Here is a 22,745-nt window from a genome sequence, read left to right on the forward strand (position 1 = left end):
CGATATTATTCAAGCTGTTTTTGAGAAATATTATTGAAAAATTAGGCCATTTTATAACATAACTACTCGAAATGACTTGTAAAATAACTATTGCAACATTAACTCAACATACATTTATTTTATTTTTAGTAATTTTCTCCACCGTGTCTCACGGCGACGGAGTTAATGATTGTATGATTGAGACTTTTCCTCACTTCCTTCTGTCAAAGGACTTTTCCTGTGACCGGAGCTATCTTTTCATCCGCGGAGCCCACCAGAAGCGTCACTAGCATAGGGTCACTGCTGTGAGTATCGGGCAAAGGACCCCATTAGTGTAAATGACGTATCCGGAAGGTTTTTTCCCAGGGCGCCGGATCGTGTTATGCCATTTGTGGACCCTAATGATTACTTCTAATTGATCTCCGTCTTAAAGCCAGTTCCAAAGCTTCTCCGTTTGGTTCCTGAAGAAGTTGCCGCTACTGTTTTCCACCAACATCCCTGCTCGTTTCCTTAAGACCCCGCCACACAAATATTACCCGACTCAAAACCGCTCGTTAGAGCGAATATATGTTCAGCGAGGGAAACATGAGTTTAACCTTCCGTGACGAATTGATTGGGTGTCCGGTTTCGGAAGCTGTTTGATTTCCAAGAAAGGGGTGCACCACGGTTGTTTTTTGCGTGGGTCAAACGTATGCACGTACTTCAAAAGGACCGCCGTGATGCGGTCCTTTTGAGTCTGTCTGTCCCCTTTCCTTTGCCATGTGCTAACCATCGCCGCTCTCTAGGTACCGCTTATCCATCCACTTTTAGTCAAGGCTTATGGCTTGGCTTGCTCTCCGGAAAGAGTAATGCCAAAAACAGCTTTGAGTTATGAGTTGGATAGTTTAAGACAAGGTGTAATAGAATTTAGTGATAGGTACACATGGAAAGAATTCAAATGCTCAATTACAAGTTATACTTTCAATAAATTTTTAAAAATCACAAATCTTAAAATTTTTAAACACATAGGGCGTTGAAGAATTGCGTCACTATACCACTTTTGGTATCGGTTTCTTAGGTTACACGATCAGGCCCAGTTGACCGCGAGATGTCTGTAAGTCATTACAGAGACTATCCAGTCTTCTCTTCTTCTCCAAGAGTCAGTTTGCTATAGATCTCCTCCTATTTTATCCATTAATTTTTGCTTATCTTTCCCCTTGATCATTTCCCTTCCGGATGCATATATTGTCTGCTAGTTAAGGAAATCGTTCATCCATTCCACATGTCCAGCACAGTCCAGTCCATAGGGCACTATCCAATCGATTGGGCTATTCCAATACAAAAATCCAGTATCTTACTTCTTACGAGGGGAGTGTCCGAAAACTGGATCTCAGATTTCAATCAAACTTTGTAGTGTTGTAGTCCATTGGGAGCTGTCCACGAATCACCCCCTATATGGAGTATATAACCAATACTTTAAACTAAAAACGCAGTTAAATATTTGCAGGCGAAACATATTCCCGTAGAAATTATCTTTATTCAAGAATGAGCTGTCGAATGCAGTATTTTTTCCAAAATTTGTTTCTAATTTTCATTTTATAAAAGCCTGCTATTCATCAGTGTTTCCATTATTTTCACTGAAAATTTTATTTTTCTACGTGTTAATCTTGTTCTGCAATGCGGCAGTGTCTGATATTTTCCCATTTTTTCCACGGAAGCCTACTTTCAATTATGTTATTCCCGTGTCGCAAAACGGAGCATTTTTACGTTTCACACGTAGGTACTTGGTTTCCAATTATGTTTCAATATGAACTCATATTCTTGCATATTGGATGGATGCATACTTTCAGATCAAAATTCCAGGGTCTTCATGGGATTGCGATTTTACTTAAAATTTCATCAGCATCTGCGCAATGCGTTACATTCTTTCCACATCCTAAAACAACCTACATGAACAGTGGCGTAACTAGGAATATGCTTTGGGGGGGATGGGAGGGCATGGGGGTGACCTCCCCCCCCCCCACGAGCAACGAGTTCGGGAAAATTTTTGAAAAATTACAAGCCTGGATATACATTTTACATCATTTTGGCACTTAAAATTTAACTTCGAGCAGATGCAGTTATTATATGTCAGAACTAGGCAATGGTTTCAAATATATTTTTTTTTAATTTCCCTGAGGCTTTGGGGGGGGGGGATCTATCCCCTTCTTCCCCCCCCTATAGCATGGGCGTACCCTGCGAGGGGGAGGAGGGGGCAGCTGTCCGCCGCCCCTAGAAGCAGTAATCGCAAAAGTCTTTGAGGAAAATTAGAATTGGTTTGAAACGAAATTTTTCACAAATTTTCTTTACACCCACGAAAAATGATATTAGTATGAGACATGTAACTAAAATACTTTTTATTAAAGCAAATAATTTTAAAAACTAATAAAACGCTGTTATAGTTTTCTTAAGATGTTGGTTGCATTCACCTTTTCCATGCTTAAATATTACAACTTTAACGACCACGGCTTGCCCCCACCTGATCCTTTTATCCTGACTACGCCGTTGCCCCATAGTTACGCCACTGTACATGAATATGGTTGAATTTTGTTACCAATATCTACAGAAAATAAAAGCATTACCGTTATGCCGTTCCTAAGGACGCTCAGTGGATATTTGGTCACTGCGCGCCAGATTTTCTCGTGCATTTTTGAAAAGGTATTTCTCCGCCATTTTAGTAGGATAGTAGTTGTATTTAGACAGAGAACACGGAAATAACGGTTCTCCTGCACACGAGAATGCGCGCGCCTTAGAGCACCCAGCAGTAGCATTGTTGTGGGCCCCCCAAGGAGAGAGTGGAAGGGATGTCTCGCTTTCAAGATGGCGGTCATCTCATGAGCGCTGGCCACCTTCATGAATGGGCGGCCAAAGATGAAAGGGTTGGCTACGGCGGGGACCGTTTGAAGGGATCTGCGAAGGGATTGGTTCGGCTGATTTGCGTCCATTTAAGCAGGTAGGTACGCTACTGAGTGATCCAAAACAAATACTTTTAGTATATGCTGTTTATAAAAGATTTGCCTTCATAATCAACCTCTATTAAAACTTAAAAGGGGACAGAGAATGTAACAATTCAATCCTTGGAATTTGAAATAAACACCTAAGCTAGGTATTTGAGGCGACGCCATTGTCGTTAAAGTCACTAACGTGAATGGACTGCAATTGCAGTATTCATTTGCTCGTAAATCAAAAAAGTGGTCCAATCACGTGCCTAGTTTTAAATTCTATCATGATTCATGACGTCAGGGAGAGCTTGATTATTATTGAACCGTTGATCACCGCTATGAGTTGTCATTTATTTAAGTTCGCGATTAAACGAATCAAATGAAATACTTTTCCATATGTTATTTGAAAAAGAATCGCCATACACGACATCCATCGTGACTAAAAAGGAATAAGTATAAGACGTCAGAGAATGTGATTATTCATTCCTTATATATTTAAGTCAACAGTTTTCCCAATTATTGGAGCTGACCGTGGGCCTATTTTCTTGAACTATCGTGATTAAAGTTCATTTACACTTAACTCAAAAAATATTCCGGTAACGAATCTAACTTGGAGCACGTAAAATAAATGGGTCTGTCCCCCACATTGTTGGTTTATATAGGTACTCTTCAGGTTATCCGAAAAACTGGATCGAGCTTTTGCACTGAAATTTATATGAGTATGCCGAAATGTTGCCTGCCATGGACATTTCTCTGCCTGATTGCTAAGGAAATTTCTTCCGTTGAGAAGAAGAGACAATGCAATGAATTTTGAGGTTAAAATGCAATTTAATAACGCTATAACATCGCAAAAGGAAATAAAAAGAAATTTCGGCCTCGGTGGAGGCGGGCTAAAGTTCTCGCCCACCAAACAAGAGGTCGCGGGTTCGAGTCCCGCTTGGGTAGGTTGCCCCTATTCAGGGCATGGTTGTTCGTGAACGTGTATTTGCAAAATTCCCGATGTAAAGGCCAACATGAGCTGTTTTCGGTGGTATGAAAATAAATATTTGAAATGAATGTAAAACAAAGCATGTAGTATGAAAACGGCAATTTCCAACTTTCCTCCGACATTTAAGGTGTAGATAATTTTAATTTGCTTTATTATCTAAAAATCTGTGGGCTTTACCTTTCCTTCTTTACTCCCCGTCCCTAGATATGATTGATTGTTTGACGTTCTCCTTGTGGGACTTATTTTTATCATGATACTAAAAATGTAACAAACACAATATCAGTTTAATGTCATGAAACCTTTATATTGTTGCAAATCAATAATTTTTGTTTGTTTATTAAGCCTTTTAGCCAGAAAAAACAATATAAATATGCTTTTGAGCTGTGATGCGAAATGAGCTTTCCAGGAAATTTGATCTGAGAAGCCTATTTTTTGTGGATGTTAGTCAACATATTAAAATTAGGAGAGCATATTTTGAATTCCAATAAGAACGAAAAGACTTGGATATTGGGACCGCCGGTAAATTGCCAAGCAAAATAGGTGGTGTCAGAAAGATGAACGATAAATAATTTTTATTTCTGAGGAAGTACGAATACTTTTCGGGCTTTCGTTATCGTCAAATAATTTCACATTTTAGTTCTTACCTTGTTAATCATTGATTAACTACCTCCTCCCTTTTCTTTAGAGTAACAAATGGCCTTGCAAGCACCTCTAGATTAAACAGTAGCGGATACAGAGAAAACTCGAGGGGGGGGGGCAAAAGATATCTTGAGTTACCTTTGCTTTTGTCGTAATAAAAATAATCAAGTCACATACAGAGCTTCAGAAATTATTAATTTAAGTGATTATATGTAAACATATTCAAGACAATGCCATCTTATGATATATAAAAAAGTTACAATTTTGGTTCTGCTATGTTTGGCAATACGGGTGGCACCGCAAAAGGGGGGCGCGCGCCCCCCATCTGTGTCCACCACTGATATTAAACAGTAATTAGTCAAAAGTTCGGATCGTGATTAATACGTATTCAGTATTTACGCAAAAGTTCCCTCACTGGCTGAGAATTTTTTATGAGCAAACAATGTTTCCCTGATTTAACTTTTCGAAGATTTTCTTTCAATAGGAAGATTATTTTATTCAGATTTTGATTGTTTAAAATATTTTTTTAAATTTTTAATAAGGTTTCTAACTCATCCACAAAATGATATATTAGAGTATTTAAATAAAATTTTATTTATACGTTCTTAAATTGGTATTTTAACGCTAATATGTCAAATATAAATACATTTGAAATCCTACATGATTGATAATCATAACTTGTTTCTGTTCAAGTTAAGCCGGAATATATTCCTACCGTACTTGCATGTCTATTTTCTCACTTAAACAATAAAACACGTCCTCAAACTATAACAACAACTTCTTCAGAGATACTGCGATAAGCTGAATATTTAAAAAGCTGAAGACTCGTAATAAATCACGATCATTACTTCGGAATAAACATTTTCACTTTTTTTGCAAATATCACATGAAAGCGTGCGAAAATCAGGACGCGGAGGCATCCTTCTCAGTGAGGAGTGAAGAATTATCGTGAGAAAAGTTCACATCCTCTTCTTTAATAAGCTCGAGGGCGAAAACTTTGGTTAAGTCTTTCCTCTCTTTTTACTCCGTTCAATCCTCTCGAGGACCGTATCTTAGACTGGAGACCCCTTTTATATTTTTCCACGATATGAGCACAAGGGGTGAGCCGATCCCAGTGATAACAATAACACCAGCCCTTGGGAACAAGTACTCCTCTGGCCAGGCGGTGCTTGTGTAGCCCCCGGGCGCCCGTTGGCTCCCACACACGCATCCGCCCTTGCCCTGACCATTCAGGATCATTCGACCTTGCCACCTGCAAAAACCACTCCTCCTCTCCCGACCTACCCCAAGGCCATCTCCCACGCCTCGCCGTGCTCCAGGAGACCAGCTGGAAGGGAGGGTGAAGATATGCACTGCTATCATCGCAGATATCTTGAGTACCAGAGTTTCGATACGAATAATTAAATGACGAGGGCTACCAAGGGGACTACATAGAGGAGGATGCTAGTACGAGCAGGAGATAAGTAAAAATGGACGAAGCAAGAAAAAATAGTCAGTAGAATAACATTTCACTTCTTCAAACTTCTGTTTCCCTAGCTCAATTTTTTGTCTCGGTCTGCTGTCTTTTGCTGAATTCTTATATGTTAACTTTCTTTTTCATGATTTCCAATTAATATCCGGGGACAAAAGTTTACAAAGAACAGTGAATAATAAGGATAATTTTTGTTGTAGGAAATATGCACTGAAATCTATAGTTATAAGTCTACGTTGTGATGCCGTAAGTATAAGGGACATGAGCGCATTAATATTTTATTTAAAATCATTATAATTATCTATCTTGCATACGACGAGAAGTAAAGCATTAAGAAAATAAACGTATCCCAGTAACCTCTCTGTAATACGTGAAAATTCTCTTATTGTTGTCGCTAATTCTACAACCAACGCGATCATGGAATCTATATCCTTGCGCTCCATATCTATAGCAACGACTGTAAAAGAACACCGCAGAGAAATGAGTGAAAGAAAATTCATCATGTGAGAAGGGTATAGAGCTAAGAAAAAGCACACCCGGTATGAAACGGAAAGCTACCGAAAAGACATTATTTGGACCCAACTCCGGATGCTCGTTTCACTGTTAAATACGGCGTGAAGCTAAGCACTCACCAACTTTATCCAAAGCCCTCTTCCCTCTCCTTCAAGGCCCCCCCACCGTTTTCACAAATGATGCTCCCTCTTGTCTCCTTTGTTTAACTGACCGGAGCAAATCACCCGTATGTAAGGGACAGCCTTCCTTTTCATCCCGCTCATAAGGGAGTGTTATAAGTAGCCTTCGTCATCCGCACATCCCTTCTCTTTTATGCTCAGACTATCGCCCGGTTCCCTCAACGCGGCAAATGGTGTACTGGAGGCCCTCCGCCAGGTTTACAACCTTACCTTCCCTCATTAGCGAGGCCACACACTCTCTGAAGGACTTCTCTGTGAAATCCACGGCTTGTTTTGGAAGTGACCTACTACATCCTTCTTCCGGACACAGATCCCTCATTTGTCGCGCACTGCTGGCTTGTTTGTTTGGGCGTTGTGGGAGTCCTGGTTGTATTTTTGCGTACTATTGATCGGTAGAAAATGAATGAAGCGATGGCCTTCTTGGGAAGGAAGTTTAGGTGAAGAAATTAATAGTGGTGCACACATGAATAAATGATAATCCGAACTTATTCTCGAGTACTCAAATAATTACAATGAATTCTCTTACGCTGTCTTACGCTGGATCAATTTTTTCTCACAACAGTTTAAACTTAACTTTCATCTAAATCTACATGCTACCTCACAAGCTGCCTAAAAAGGCGTATGGCTGGCGGCGTTAGGACACCAGCCGTTCACAAATAAAAAGGAAGTGCACTAAGGAAATTACGACTAGCACAAAATCCTTTATGGTTCTGAGGAAAAACGAATTCCCATATCTATCCGTTCGTCAAAATATCTCTCTTAGTTTATCGCTTCTATCGGACCTGGAAATATATAAATGGGCTCTAATAATATGTTCTCCGTGTCGCTCTTAAAGATGTCTATTCTCAGTTGTTCAAGCAATCTAAGCCTAGCGCGCAGCCTCCGAGTCTCCAGCGGCTCCCAGCGTAATTCGCTTGACATCTGGGTAACGCTGTCTGTACGCCCGCAGCAGTTTTTGACGTATCGCGCGCAGCTTTCCTTTGTATTTTATTAAGTCCACGAATTAAGTATTTCTGCACCGGATCTCATATGCTCGCTGAATATTCAAGGTGTGGTAGGACGAGTGCGAAATAGCACCTCTATTTTACTTTCTCATCCGAAAATCTTTCCACAATACGCTTAACGAATCCTAACTTCTTCAAGGCTATATCACAAATATTTGGCATATGTGTTTCCCACGAGAGGTTCGAGGTTATCGTAACTCCCTGATACTTCACTTTGTCTATTGTCTTTATTTTAATACCATCCACAGCATTGACATAGCTATAGTTGGACGAACTCCGTAAAAAATATACCGCCATGCATTTTCTCAGATTAAGTTCGAGTCCCCACTCTTGGCTCCACAGATGAACGTTGTTTAAATCTGATGATAGAATTTCACTGTCGGAGTATTCACTAATTTCGCGATACATGACTGCTTCGTCAGCAAATAAGCGTATTTTACTGCTAATTCGGTAGCATAGGTCATTAATATATATAATGAGCAAAAGGGGGCCAATTACGCTTTCTTGTGGAAACCTTGTGTCACCTTAACTACATCAAAGCTAATTCCATCAAGAACTACTTTTTGTTTACGATAACTCAGAAAGTCTCCAGTTTACCATTGTTTCGTTTAATCCGCATTACATTAATTTGTATTAAAGTTTGTTGTGAGGTAGCGTGCGTCAATTTGTCTTTTCCATTCTCCAGATTTTGGTGTGCATTCACCAACTTTGGTTTGCATCACAGACTGACAAATTTTGTAGCCGTTCATGTATATCATTATTTATAAGAAGTCGATTTATTCTTTTTACGCGGGTCACAAACGACCAGCTTGTTATGGTGCCATATTGTATGCCTATTTTCTTTTACATCTACGCAGGTACTACCCCGACGCTGCACAAGGGAGTGTTATGAGTAGCTTCCGTCAACCGCACATCCTTCCTCTTTGTGATCAACTCTAGTCCGGTTCTCTCAGCACGCAGCAGGCACTGGAGACTCACCGCCGGACTTTCAACCTTGCCTTCCTTCATTAGCGAGGCCACACACTTTCTTGAGGACTTCTCTCCGAAATCCACGGCTTGTTTTGGAACTGACCTCCATCGCCTTTCTTACGGACACAGTCCTCGACCAACACTCGGATCCTTCATTTGTCGCGCACTGCTGGCTTGTTTGTTCGGGAGTTGTGGGAGTCCTGGTTGTATTTTTGTTTGACCACAGAAACGTGTACTAGACGTCCGAATTGAATGAAACCAAGGCCGTTTCTTGGAAGGTGGTCTTGCCGTGGAAGTCCTGTGGAAGTCTTTACTGTTCAATCACGCTATTCATAGGTGTGGTATCGCCTTACCCTCATTGTATTATTACCATGAATATTATACTTTGATGCGTATTACCTCATTTTACGTGTAAATAGTAAATTTAGTATAATAAAAATAATAATAATTTTAGAAATAATAGAAATAGAAAATAGAAATTCATAGAAAATATATTCATAGAAATGTAACAGAAAAGTTCTTGAAAAAGAGACAATTCTAATAGATAAAAATAGATTTTCTGTTATTTATAGAAAAGAAAAAAAATCAGACCCTGATCAATATTTAGATTTTGAAATAGAATAAGTACATACAGGTTGATAGATAAATATTTTTGACTGAAATTATTTCGAAAAGAAGGAGTAGGTATCTTATCACTAAAATTTCAATCGCTTCGTTTAGTGGTAAAAAAAACTCATCAGTGGCAATTTCGGAAAACATTTCTTCAAGGCTATATCACAAAGGCAAAGGTATACCAATTACGGCTTGGTAAATATCACCTTAAGATAGGGTATTCTCCAGTCATTTTGAATTATTAACTTACTGATTCGGTTAATTCATTGTCTGATTTTTGGTACTAATATCATGGGAAAGTCTGAGGAACAATCTCTGCAGGGACTAACAAATGAACAGTAATGTCTTTTTATCTAGGACGCCCAAACATTTTTTTTGCATACTTACAGTAAAATGAAGAGCCACGAAATTGCTTTTGAACATTTATATATTTCTTTTTTAAGCCTATACATGAGCCTAAACCTTATTCGTCGTAATCGTGCTAGAATTCTAAGTTACGTTCATAAAAACTTCAAGCAAAAATGTTTCTTCTTCCAAGCGACGAGAAGAGAGAAAATGATCTCAAGGTATCACTAATTTCTATCATTTTTAATGGTTAGAAGAACATACCTTTGCACGTACCTTTTTATTGCGAAAAAAAAGTACTTAAATACAATAATATAAGTACCTTGTTAGCATTAATTAGATAATAGCATGGGGTATGGAGAAATGAAAGGCCACTGTATAGAAATCTTACGATTGCAATACTATGATTTTATAAACGTAAACCAATGATCATTTTCGAGCGAATTCATGCAAAAAAATTCTATGAAGTTGCAGGGAAATTCATCCCCTAATTTTAATACACACCAAACGTAAGCGCTAATCATTTAGCCGGACCAATGACTAACATAGGGATATATTTATATGGGTGATTACTTGTGTAAATATTGAATATACTATTTCGTTATGTTGGGTGTAACCGTGCCAGTAACTCCGACTGAATGCACAGTTGGCCACTGCTTTAAGATGAGTTCGACTTACGATAGATTTGTCCTTAGACCATGCCATTTGACCTTAGTCCTTGGCATACGATCTGAGCTGATTTTGCGCGCAGTTTTCAAATCCTAAAATTTCGCCGATTTTGCTTCAACTAACACGATGTGTTATCAATTGTGCAATTCTACATGTCATTTGTTAAAGAAACACTTTTTTTAAACTCTTGGAAACTCTTTTTTTGAACTCTGAAACATTTATGTTTGCTGACGCTCTTTCAACCGATTCCTCATTTGGAAATGGTGACGATTAATGATACATAAAAATGTAATTGCACTTTTATACAATTATATATGATTGCGATTTTCCACAATATGTAATCGATAGGAGTGTGATAAGTTTTATTCTCTAGGACTTGGGTACCTAACTACAGCAATCTGAGTTTCACGAGTGAAAATAGGGTAGTTTCCTTCATCAAAGAAAACGAAAGGCATTGATTACGATTCGTTGCCCACCATTAGTGTATTCATAATATACAAATTATTTGGTTTTAGAATTACCGGTTTAGACGAATGGCAATGGTCAATTTTATCCTCATTTGAAAAAGGCCAGATTGGCGCCCATGCGATGCCACTCCACGTGACGTCACAGGGACCTAGTTTCTATACGAGTAGATAGGAGTTTTACATCGTCTGAGATTACCAATGCATGCATGAGGCACAGAGCTCAGGGAAACATGCCTTAATAATCACCTATTACAACTGGCTAAGGTCGGAAAGTTTTCCTCGTTTGATAAGGTATTAATAATAATCGTTATTTAAGCCAAGTGCTACCAGCTAGCATGGTACTCTGCTACCTGCTAGCATCCTGCGTCGCATCAGCGCTCAAAGCCTCGCCCCAAGGTCACCTCATTTGCGGCAGCGGGAACCAGAAATACGTCACACGGATTTTTCCCATCATTCATACTAAGCCGTCGCGTTTTCGCGCGCTTGAAAATTTTCACTCTTTATTTAATCGTGAAAAATAGATATAGTCTTATAAAACTCTAAAAGCGTGAAATACGTACTCCAGGAGTAACAATATTTCGATTTGGGCAATAAAAAATAATAGGAAACCACCCTGTTGCCAATTGATCAAATGTCATCATTATTGGCATATTTTATTTCAAAATTTTATTAAAAAAATATTCCTTAGAACACCCATACCCTATTTAAAGTTGCTTTACCATCAAATTTCGCTTAAGAATCGACAAAATCATTAAAAGCCTAACTTGAGAAAAATACCTAGGGTATTTATTTCTTTCAACTTCCCCGTAAACATCACATAGAGAATTTTACAACGGAAGAATAAACAAAGCACGACACAAAGGGTAAATACACCTAACTAGAGTAAACACCGAAGAGTAAAACTTATCACACTCCCATTGAATTAATATTGTGGAGAAGTAAGTTTTCCTGGATATCACACTATTACTTATTTTTTACAGAGCGCGACCCGGGTTTCAATGAATTATCATCATCTTCAGGCGCAAATTATGATTTGTTTATCTAAAAAATAAAGATAAACAAAATAAATAAAAATGATAAAATTAAAATAAAATAAATAATGAATTTAATCTAATTTAATTTAATAAAAAAACTTATAATGGAATACCACAAAGTAAATCAAGAGTTAATGAATTTTATTGTGGAGAAGAGCAATTACATATAATTGTGGAAAAGTACTATTGTATTTTTTAATGTATCATGCATGGTAATAATTTGCAAACCAGGAAGCAGTTTCAATAGCATTAGCATGTAGTTATGATGGATGTAACAGCGTCCACAACTTCGCCTGAATATACAGTAGGCCTCACTCACCTAGTCGACATTGCTTGTCAAGTCAATGTTATATTTTATTTTAATAAGCCAATATTCCACTGTATCATGCCTAAAATGGTAGAATTGATTCAATATGCACTGGGATTCGCTTGACGATCGGTCCTCCGACACTGAATAATATCACAAATGATTAATATCAGTTGTGATGTAGCATTTTCTTAAGATTATGCTCGGGATGTTGCATCGATAATTGAAGAAACGGGTACTGGAGGAAGGTGAAATGAAATGTAACCCGTCAAGGGAAGAACTAAAGCGGAGAAGCGGGAGAGAGAGGGATAGCGATCGTTGAGGACTAATGGGAGCAGTTCGCTGTGGACGCGTGTGACGAGGGAGAGGATGGATTGTGTGTGTATGCCGAGGAGACGCAAGCAGAGCCTCGCGAAGAAAGATATCCATAACAGATGTTCTCTGGTGCCTTTTAAAAACGTCTCCATCCTCCTTAAATCTCTCCTCTGACACGCCATCCGTGTCCCATTGTAAGGGTCGTTTCCTCATGCCTCAACACTCCCACAGACTTGACTATTCTCGAAATTTTGTTCGTGTCGGAATTTTTTATGTTTATCGTTCCGTGTGGTGCATACCTTGAGACCGCACAATCATTTTGAGCATAAATATTCGGTACGTTCGTCATTCATCGATTGAGGGTCATGTCTGGTTTAACTAACTATGTCGACTAGGTGAGTGGAGTCCAGAGGATGGAGTTAAAAAAATGGGTATCTACCCATCCATTTGTCCATACTCTGGGTATATTCCCTAAATGAGGCTGTAAATGATTTTTGTGTTTCTATCGATCCTAAAGCGAAATTTGATTGTAAAACCGCAGTAAACAAGGTATAGGTGGTCAAGTAATACATTTTTCTTTTAATAAAATTTTCTTTTGGAATGAAATATGTCAATATTAATGGCATTTGAACTATTATAAAACTCCACTTGTGAGTCTCAGATTGTTTGAGTTTGGTACTGAGGCCCCAAAGAATACAATTTAGTATACTACTAATTTTTTATCGATCACAACTTGGTCAAGGTATATATCAAGGCCATAGGTAGAAGGAGGGAAGGGTTCAAATGTGCTCAAAACCTCCCCCCCCCTGTCGGAAGATACAGTCTTAAGTGCATCCCTCCAAATAAAACCCCCGGAATGTTTTTCCCCTCCAAGTGCACTTCCACCTCGACATAAATTTCTGGATATGGCGTAGGCAAATAGGAATTTAAGGAAATTAAACATTTATACCGTCCTGTATAAGTATTTACGATTGACCAAATGTGTTTGTTACAAGGCGCTTCAAGGTATGATGGCATCAAAAGGTCAGTTAAATATTTAAATATAATAAATTGACTTATTTAATTGACCTGATGTTGTCTCTATGCGTCGAAACGCGTTGTGACAAACAGATTTATGCCATTAAAAAGTGGAAAGTATATAAAGTTTGAGCTTCTTCAATTCGTCATGCTGTTCAGGGGGGATCTGGAGTAATTGGGGCCCTAGGCTAGGACTCATGATGGGGCCCTCCTTACCGAGGAATTCAGGGGCCCACCAACAGAAAATTTTAGGAATTTGTATTCTCGGAATTGCATTGTGACGCTATTCTAGCTCTTAAAAACTGGATAAAAGTTAATAAAAAATAGCAATTTTGTCAGAAAAAGGCGAGAATTTCACAGCTTATGAATTTTAATAATGTATTACGGTTCTATTAACTATTTAGTTAGTTTTTCCATGAAACTGCACTGATATCTAAAAGAACGTCTTAAATAACTTTTTCTAATAACACTTTCAAAAAGCATCTGTTTCTCTTTCATCTTTATTTTTTTATTTGTAATATTTTTTACATAAGTATGCTGTAAATAAAGCAATTAATGAAAACACCGAATTTTTTAATTGACAATAAAAGTTTCAAGTAATCTAAGTATTTTTTCACTACTACTTTACTTCACGATAGACGCAAGTGTTATGGGGCTCCCTAAGCTCGGGACCATCGGCGATTTCCGATCAGCCTACCTGGCCAGACCGCCACTGATGTTGTACCTCAATACTCACCTAAACTCGTCATTCAGGTTGGAAAGAAAATCTTGTAGATTTATCATAGATAATATTAATCAACAATGGTTCAGCAACGACAGTTTCGTCACTGTACGGTATCGTCAGGCATTACTGCCCTGTCGATGCCGCACAGCGACGAAAATGGTCGATATTAAAATTGTCCACGTGAAATGTACAAGGTTTTTTGATTCAACATGAAGCAATTTCACGAAGTCACCCCTCAAACTATCCGTGTCATACAGGTACTAAAATCCGCCACCAAAACATTAAACCACTCTCCCATTCTTGCCACCAAAAATTGTGGATTTAGGTTTACTTATTTCTGTGACTCGTCGGATGTATTTTAGCGCAGTCCCCATTCACAGGATTCCCTCCTCACCTTCACAACGACTTTCCTATCCATCTCTTCGTCCTTCCACTAATCTCAATCCCTTCTTAGCTCTTCTCAATCTCTTTCTCAGTCTCTCTAGGCCTCCTTAGCTCACCACACCTTTCCCTTGCCACCGAATATCTTTAAAAAATCCCTCTCCATCCCTCAGGGGCCCACCCCAATGCCTCCCTTCCCGCACCCTTCACAGCTTTCCCGACCACACGCATTCAACGACTGCTCCGCCCTCTCTCTCCTAATCCTTATTTCCTTTTCCACTCCGTAATTCTAGACAGCCGCCTTTGTCTTTTCCCTCACAGCCGGGAGTGAAAAGCTGTCAGGTTTTTCTTGGTAATTAATAACGGTGACAAACTTAAGCCGGAGGAAGTGGCCGCCTCGAAAACAACTCTTTAGACCTCTGCTAACCGTGACCCTAGCGGGAGGAGGTTGGTGACAAATATTTATTCGTCTGTTTGTGTGCTCTCTCGTTTATACATATAAGCGAACACTCGTGTGTAGTGTGGACACGTAATTATTCTCGGAGATGTATCTCTTTTCTTGTGAATGATTCTTCGGATTTATTTTTGGCCGGTTTAACCAGTTAATGTGAGTGTGGCTAATGTGGGAAGGTATTCGGATGAAAAAGTGAAAGAAAGATCCTACTTTGCACTCGCCAGTCAGCACCTCTAACACGCGGCGAGCATATGGTATTCAGCGCAGACTGATTTATTCCGTGAGCGAAAGGGAGTACAAAAGGAAGCTCCACGATCGTCAAAATGTGCCATGTACATTAGGGTGGGCCGAAAAAAGGTTTTTTTTCCTGATCAAATTTGCCCTATGCGGGAAAGTTGCGAAATGATATAAAGATCTCGTATACAAAATTTTTTTCAAATCGGATAATATTAACCACTGCCGCCCGAGCTCTAAAGTTTAAAATTTTGCGAAAAATCAGGCTGATTTCAGAATCAAATGGCTATGAAGACGACTTTTATGAAAATATGGGATAATGGATAGTATCAAAGAGTGTATACATGTTTATAATATATAAAAATGAAATTTGAAGTTTATTTGACAAAATCTATGGTTCAAACAATGTCTATGAATTAACAACTAAATTAGAGTATAGACCACCCGCACAGCACAACTCAATTTTGCCTACGTTTCTAAAATTCCATTTTGGGGGCTAAATTGCAAGTAAAATAATATTTATTTCGATTGCATTTAAGTTTTTAGCAAATAAGTCATCATATGGTAGTAAATAATCCCACAAAATGTAATAATAAGGTAAATTATTTCCAATTAACATCAATCATAATGACGAATAACGTACCTGTGGAGCTATTTTCAATAAGAAATTCAGCCAAGGTTGAGAAAGAAAAGAACCTGGACACCAAGCATTTCACTAAGTAGCTCTCTGCTAGTTTCGTGAAGAAACTACCCAGAACTCACCACGAGGAAGAGACTACCATCGAGTTCCACCCGTGTCCCCCAACCAACCTTTCGAAGGACACGATTATGTAAGCACATAAATTACTCTGAGAAAATTATATTGTGATTTTTTTTTCAATTTCGGCTGAATTTCTCTGGATTTTATGCACGATAATGCCCATACATGCCTGCGTTCTGTACTGCACACGAATTTTCATGCCAACATTATCATTTGTACCATCCTTTCAACTGCTTGTGCGTGGCAGGGAAAAGATATTTCTAATACAGATCTTTCCGTAACAAGGTCTTCCAAGTCTTTGTTGGTCATCCCAGCTACTATTGGTGGTCGATTTACCCCAATTGCTACATTGTACATACAGAAAGATTCACACAGGGTTTACAGGAATGGTCGCTCTCATTTCGCTCGTAGTAGTTTTTGACGAATGTCGCAGCTAGGCTTATTGTTAGATTGGTTGAGAAATAAAAGATATCGTTCAAAGCGACACGGAGAACATAAACTTTGAATCGCATAATATTACCGAATCGGATAGATGCGATAAAATAAGAGGCGTATTTTTCCGAGAGGGTAGGAAAATGTAATCGTTTTCCTTTGGCACAGAGAAGTGAATGCCTCGAAAATTATCCTTGTTTAAACTAAGGCGGTCAATACACTCACGACGCGTTTCTTTTGTTATATTTTCTCCTTGCAAACGGCTGGTGTCCTAACACCTCCCGCCAGGGGCGCAGCTGAGAATTAAGGCTAGGGTTGTTTTAGGCGCAACTAATATTGACGTGTCCGGGGGGTATAGAATACCCGCCAGGCTAAGGGTTAGGCGCGGGGGCCCTCCCCGAGGAAAAAAATTAAGATTGGGCGAGTTTTACGGATTTATGAGGGATATTTAATTAATCCTAACACTATTCTATTAGTAATATTAATATAATTAAGTAAAATGGATTAAACTTAAAAATTTCTCTGGGCTCTGGGAGAGGGTTTATCCCCCAAAACCACCCTCGCTGCGCCACTGCCTCCCGCCACATGTATACTAAGGCTGCTTGAGGGGTATCATGTAGATGTGGATGAATGCGGTGATTTCGTTTTGGTTTTCAAAAAAAAATTCTTCAACGCATAAATTTTGTAGTGTAACTAATTAAATGACAGCCAATGTTAACCAAGATATTTTCATATACAGTGAGGGAAATCACAAAAATTAAGTCACTGAAGTAGGGTTATTCTTTTTCTCTATCGGTAACAGGAGCACCTATTTTCCATAAGATTGCGATAAGCTTACGATCTAATCATTTGTGAAAATACCAAAACTAGCAAACAATGAAATTCAGAGAATAATAAGCGAAAGAAACAATGTTGCAAAGAACTGAATCACAAAATTATTTTCATCAAAACTGGATTGAAACTTACAATATCATTATCTTAAACGTATAATAAAAACTCCAAATTCATACATACTTACAGGGTATGGCATGTTAACGATTATTTATTGTTAGCGCTATATTTTAATATCAGTTGCAAGCCGGTTTCTAAATGTGTGTAATGATTTCGCTTATCGTTTACCCAGAATTATTACAATCGGTGAGAGTCTTAAATCAATGTTGCTCAAATTAAGGCTTATTACTATTATCGGAAAAATTTGAGTTAAAACGATGTTGCTAATCAGTATGACAGCCTCACAAGTGGCGGAAGTATAGATGCGGCATGCTAGCTATTTTAGTGCGGAGTAAATATAACCAAATGGGTTTTATCATCTGGTGCGGCGACCAAAGGAAGTAGCCTCACCCTCATTTGTCTCCTCTTAATCCACTGAATTTAGGGTATTAAAGGATAAGATGATGAAATATGGTTTATGATCTTGGGTGGCGGCAGTAGATATACCTTGCTTAAGCATAATTTATCTTGTTTATCTACCATTAACAATCACTCTTCAAATAAATTTTAATGTCTTTTCTTTTAAGCTCGAGTAATCATTTGCCATTCAAGAATAACTCAAACTGAATCTTGATTAACCCGTATGGAAATTTAAGATCAGGTCTCATCTGAAAACTCTGTAAGGGAAGGAGACGCATCACCAGATCCAAATCGATATTTTTGTCTTGTTTCCTTACTTGCTCCAAATTCGCAATTTTTTTACTTAAAACTTGGATCTCTAATTGATCACGCTCACTATAACGTATTCTTATTGAATATATGAGGAATTGAATTCATTTTATAATCAAAGTTTATTTATAAAGTATATTTAAAATGAATATTTTAGCTAGCATCATATCATTGGATAAGAAAATGTTTTATGATTTTAATGGAAAATGTTGATTTAGTCCACTCCAGCGAAGAGAGAATTTATGAAAATTGATGGTAGCACATCAGACATTATAAACAGATATTATATCTCATAAATACGTTCCATTTCACCATCGGCTTGGCTCAGGGAGTGTCATATGGTGTAGATCACACCTGATCCGGCTTGGACCAGCTCTTATGTATGCTGTTATGTATGTGATCGAATCTGATTGAGTTGAATCAAAAATAAATAAAAACAGTAGCCTGGTTCAAGACTTGATGGTACAAGCACATGTGCCTGATATAAAATCAAAGCAAGTGGTTAGAACACTTTTTGAAAGGAAGGTGGTGTAACTCAACATTAAATTACTGAGCACTGTGACTCAAAAAATACTGATAGAGTTTAATCCATACTTATGAAGGTTATTTCTGACCTAGGTTTCGACGGCACAGCAATGATATTCAGGATATGCACATAAATATACCCTTATTTTCTCTACCATCTGGAATTACAGCCCAAAAAGTAACTCGTCAATCATTCCTCTCCAGGCATCTGTCTCGAAAGCAAGGGGTCGCCATCTCCTTACATCAATTTGTAACAGGTCATCTTCCGCATCATGCAGCCACATTTTAAGTGGTCTTCTAGTCTCTGGACGCTGAATAAATATCCTCCATACTGCCTATGTCCTATTTTCAGGAATTCTTATTGCATGACCGAACCACCTCATTAACTTCAACTACCAGACTAGGTTTGTCGCACTGCTGCACTCTCTGCCAGGGCTCATGGATGCGATAGATAAAAGCTTCTAGGAGTATATTGTAAAAATTTATCACAAGAAGACCAAGCTATTCGCCGTTTTGAACCTATAGAGGAGACCAAGCCAGGCCCGCAACTGTGGAGGGTCAGAGGGGGTACGTGCCCCGGGCGGCAGATTTCAGGAGGCAGCAAAATTAGAAAAGTTTTTTTAAATGTTATTTATTTTTCTAATTACATTTTTTAACAATAATCATTACTTTATAAAACATTAAATAATGATATTAATAAAACAGTTTAACAGCAAACATACGGTGTGTGATTAAAACTGCCGCATTGAAAAAAATAGCTTAGGGATGTATTATATTTCAATTGTGGGGGAGGGGAAGGAAGGAGCGAGGGGGAGGCAAACCGATCTTTGCCCCCTTCTCAAAACTCTTACCAGATCCAGCTATGTAGTTCCAGCCCTGGACCAAGCTATTCGATTGTCGCGAAAGAAGAATGTTAAGGTTCATAACATAATGGATGGACAAAAGCCTGATGTAGTTCGACTATTTAAAAAGATTATTAAATGATAGAGGATACACTATCAAAAATTCAGGAAGTGATTTACTCTAACAAAAAATTGTTTTAGAAAATAGATTTAATCACAGGGTAATTACGTAAGAGCATTAAGAAAAGGCTAGCGAACAAGCAGTCTGATCTGAAGTGTATATAAAGAAGTATAGTATAATGGCGCGGGTAAATGTTTGCTTCGGGGAAAGCAAACGAGAGGAGAAACATCGGAAACAGTTGAAACGCGGGGTCGCCCACGGGCGGCTCGAATGATTAAACGAGTGGAGGAGAGGAGTCTTTTGAGGCGTGGTGGTGTCTTTTTGGGATGAGGAGCGGGGGGGGGGGGGGGGAAAGAGAGAGGCTCCAAATTTGTTTCGAGGGATCGCTGTGACTCTCTGACACATCGATCACTCGCTAAATCGCGGCTCTGCGCAATCGGAGCGAGACGGAATAGAGGCGAGAAAGAGAGAGGAAGGGCGGCGCGTGAAGTTGAGTGTGACCGGGAGGAGATGGTTGTGTCCCGGAGATTCCGGAGACGGCAGACGCAAGGCGAGTGTGAAAATAGAATTTTAGGATCAGGACTTGATGATTAAGCGGTGAAACAGGAGGAGAGGGGTGTAATATACTAACGGAAGTTACTACCTATTGAAATTCAACGGGGTGTGAAATACAACAACATTATTACCATGATTATCATGATTTTTTGTTCAAGGTAATGTCCAGAGAAGCATAATTCATCACTACATTGGGAAAGACTTATCCTCATATATCCTCACGAATTTTATTATTGTTTCGCATTCTGTACCCCTGTAAACACTTGATCTGCGTTGCTTTATCATTCCTGATAGTTAACAATTCTCATTAGCTACAACGACGCCTTTCTTTTGTTTAATAAATATATTCAGACCTCGCATCTCAGCGATAGCCAGTAAAAGATGTAGTGAACACATATAAGGTGATTGGGGCGGCTGTTCTTTACCTGGAGTGTGTCCTAATAAGTTTTTCCTTAATTCAATCAACCCAAACAGTCAACTATGTCATTATATGACGGCGCACCGCGGTGAGGCAATAGTTATTTTCGATGCCTAATCGATAACGACAGTCTTTCAAGGTTTACTAAGTATTTAACTTGACTGAGGTTTCCCATTATCGGTCGATTGAAGAACTATTTTCCAATATCTTATTTGATGCTTGCTTGACGCCTATTTTTCAATCACCAGCATAACTGACATCAATCGTAAGCCACATTTAACCTTATTATCTTCAGATCAGAGGGGATGAATATTTCTGTTTCACTTGCTTCATTATTTTTTTTTCCTGTTCTTCAATCACGAAGCGATTTTGATACTATCTTGACACTTCTGAGTTGATAATATAAGCCTGATATCGTTTTTAGGATTAGAACTTGATGATGAAGTGGTGAAGCCGAAGGAGAGTGGTATAATAAACTATCAGCAGGTTCCTATTGAAATTAAATGCGGTGTGAAATTAAAAATATCATAACAATGGATTAATTATTTTTTTGCGACAGCAAACATTTTCAGCATTTTCTCACAGATTTAAGTATTAAACGACATGAGCATTTAAACATAAGACTCGGTTTGGTAAAGGTATTCATGGTACCAAAATATATAGGTGGGTACTCTGCAGTCATCCATTTTCTGAAATACATTGTAATACACCACATCAGAAAAATACCTTCAATTAGGCTGCATTAATACAAAGCGTGATATTTTTACCATCATATTTTGCTCATCTGCAAATCATATTTTCGTATAGCGATATGTACTATCTATATCTTTATAAAAAATTCATGACATAAATTGGGAAATTTTCTTCAAGATTTCTGAATCATCATTAAAAGGTGGAAAATAGTCCCAGTTCCGAGAATGTGATTGTACTTTTCCCTCGCGACGTAGGCACCAAGGAATGCGATTCACGGGGTGGTTGAAATCTGCTGAAAGTGACAGGGGGAATACCGCAGCGTGAGAAGTCTTCCGCTTTTAAACACTTACCTCAGTGGAAGCAAAACCCGTGGTCATTTTTTCGTACGTGGCTGCGAGGAGTGCACGGAAGCGTGAATTCAAAACCAGCGCGAGTGAAACACGTCTTTGGATTTTGACGTAGGAATTTTCCTCTGTCACCACCACACTCACTGAAAATCCACTCTTCCGCCTTGTATACCTCAAGAGGGTCTCCGGATACCCCGATTGAACTAATAGTACGACAGAACGGGTTTCAAAGTGAATAACCAAATTTCTTTTTTTTTCTGCGGAATAGATTGAGGAAACAGACGGTAAGTTTCCTTTCCAGATTATTCACTAGTGTCGGATAAATATGGGGGGAGCGCCCCCACCCCTGCGGGGCCGCCCACATTGTCTAGTATTGCAGAACCACAACTTTTCTATAACACAAGATCGCCCTGTCTTTTATACGTGTCTAATTAGTTTAAATATAACCTTCATTTAAAAGTCCATTCACTTTCACTAAAAATTTGCATGCGACTTATTTTTCATTACAATGAAAACAAAGGTAGCTGAAGATATGTTTTGCGCCCTCCTCTTGAGTTTTTTTCTGTGTCCGCTACTGTTATTTACCACGAGTAAAACATCCAAGTATATTAATTTAAAGGTAATTTAACCAAAAACTTTATCAGCTAAAACATTGTTCAACGCTCTATATGATTAAACTCATTTGATTCCTAATAGTATTCCTTCAACACAGACTATGGACTTCATAAAAGTACCGCGAAGTAGGTATTCAGTAAATAACGAATTATAAGCGCATTATTTATATTTGTTACAGTATTTTTCGAGCCACACAGGTAAGTGCTTTCTTACGCACATAAATACATTTTGCTGCTATTGAGGACACTTTGACATGAAAACTCGATTTAAATTGCCAACAATTTCGTATAACCTCAGTAATGTCCAATTTGATTGGCTGTTGATTTTTGTTTTTTCGTCGAAAGAGTAAAATTAAACCTAAGGTTTTATGAGGAATAATTGGCATACTTCTCAAAAGTTTAGTTATTTTATGTAAAGCCGGTGAGACACGTAAGAGACGAAAGATTTGGAAGGAGAGGGTAATAAATGGTGGTGATTATTAAGAAAACATGTTGAAGAGAAAAATATTAGGTCAGCG

Source organism: Ischnura elegans, chromosome 4, assembly GCF_921293095.1.
Source record: "Ischnura elegans chromosome 4, ioIscEleg1.1, whole genome shotgun sequence".
In the NCBI taxonomy this organism is placed as follows: Eukaryota; Metazoa; Arthropoda; class Insecta; order Odonata; family Coenagrionidae; genus Ischnura; species Ischnura elegans.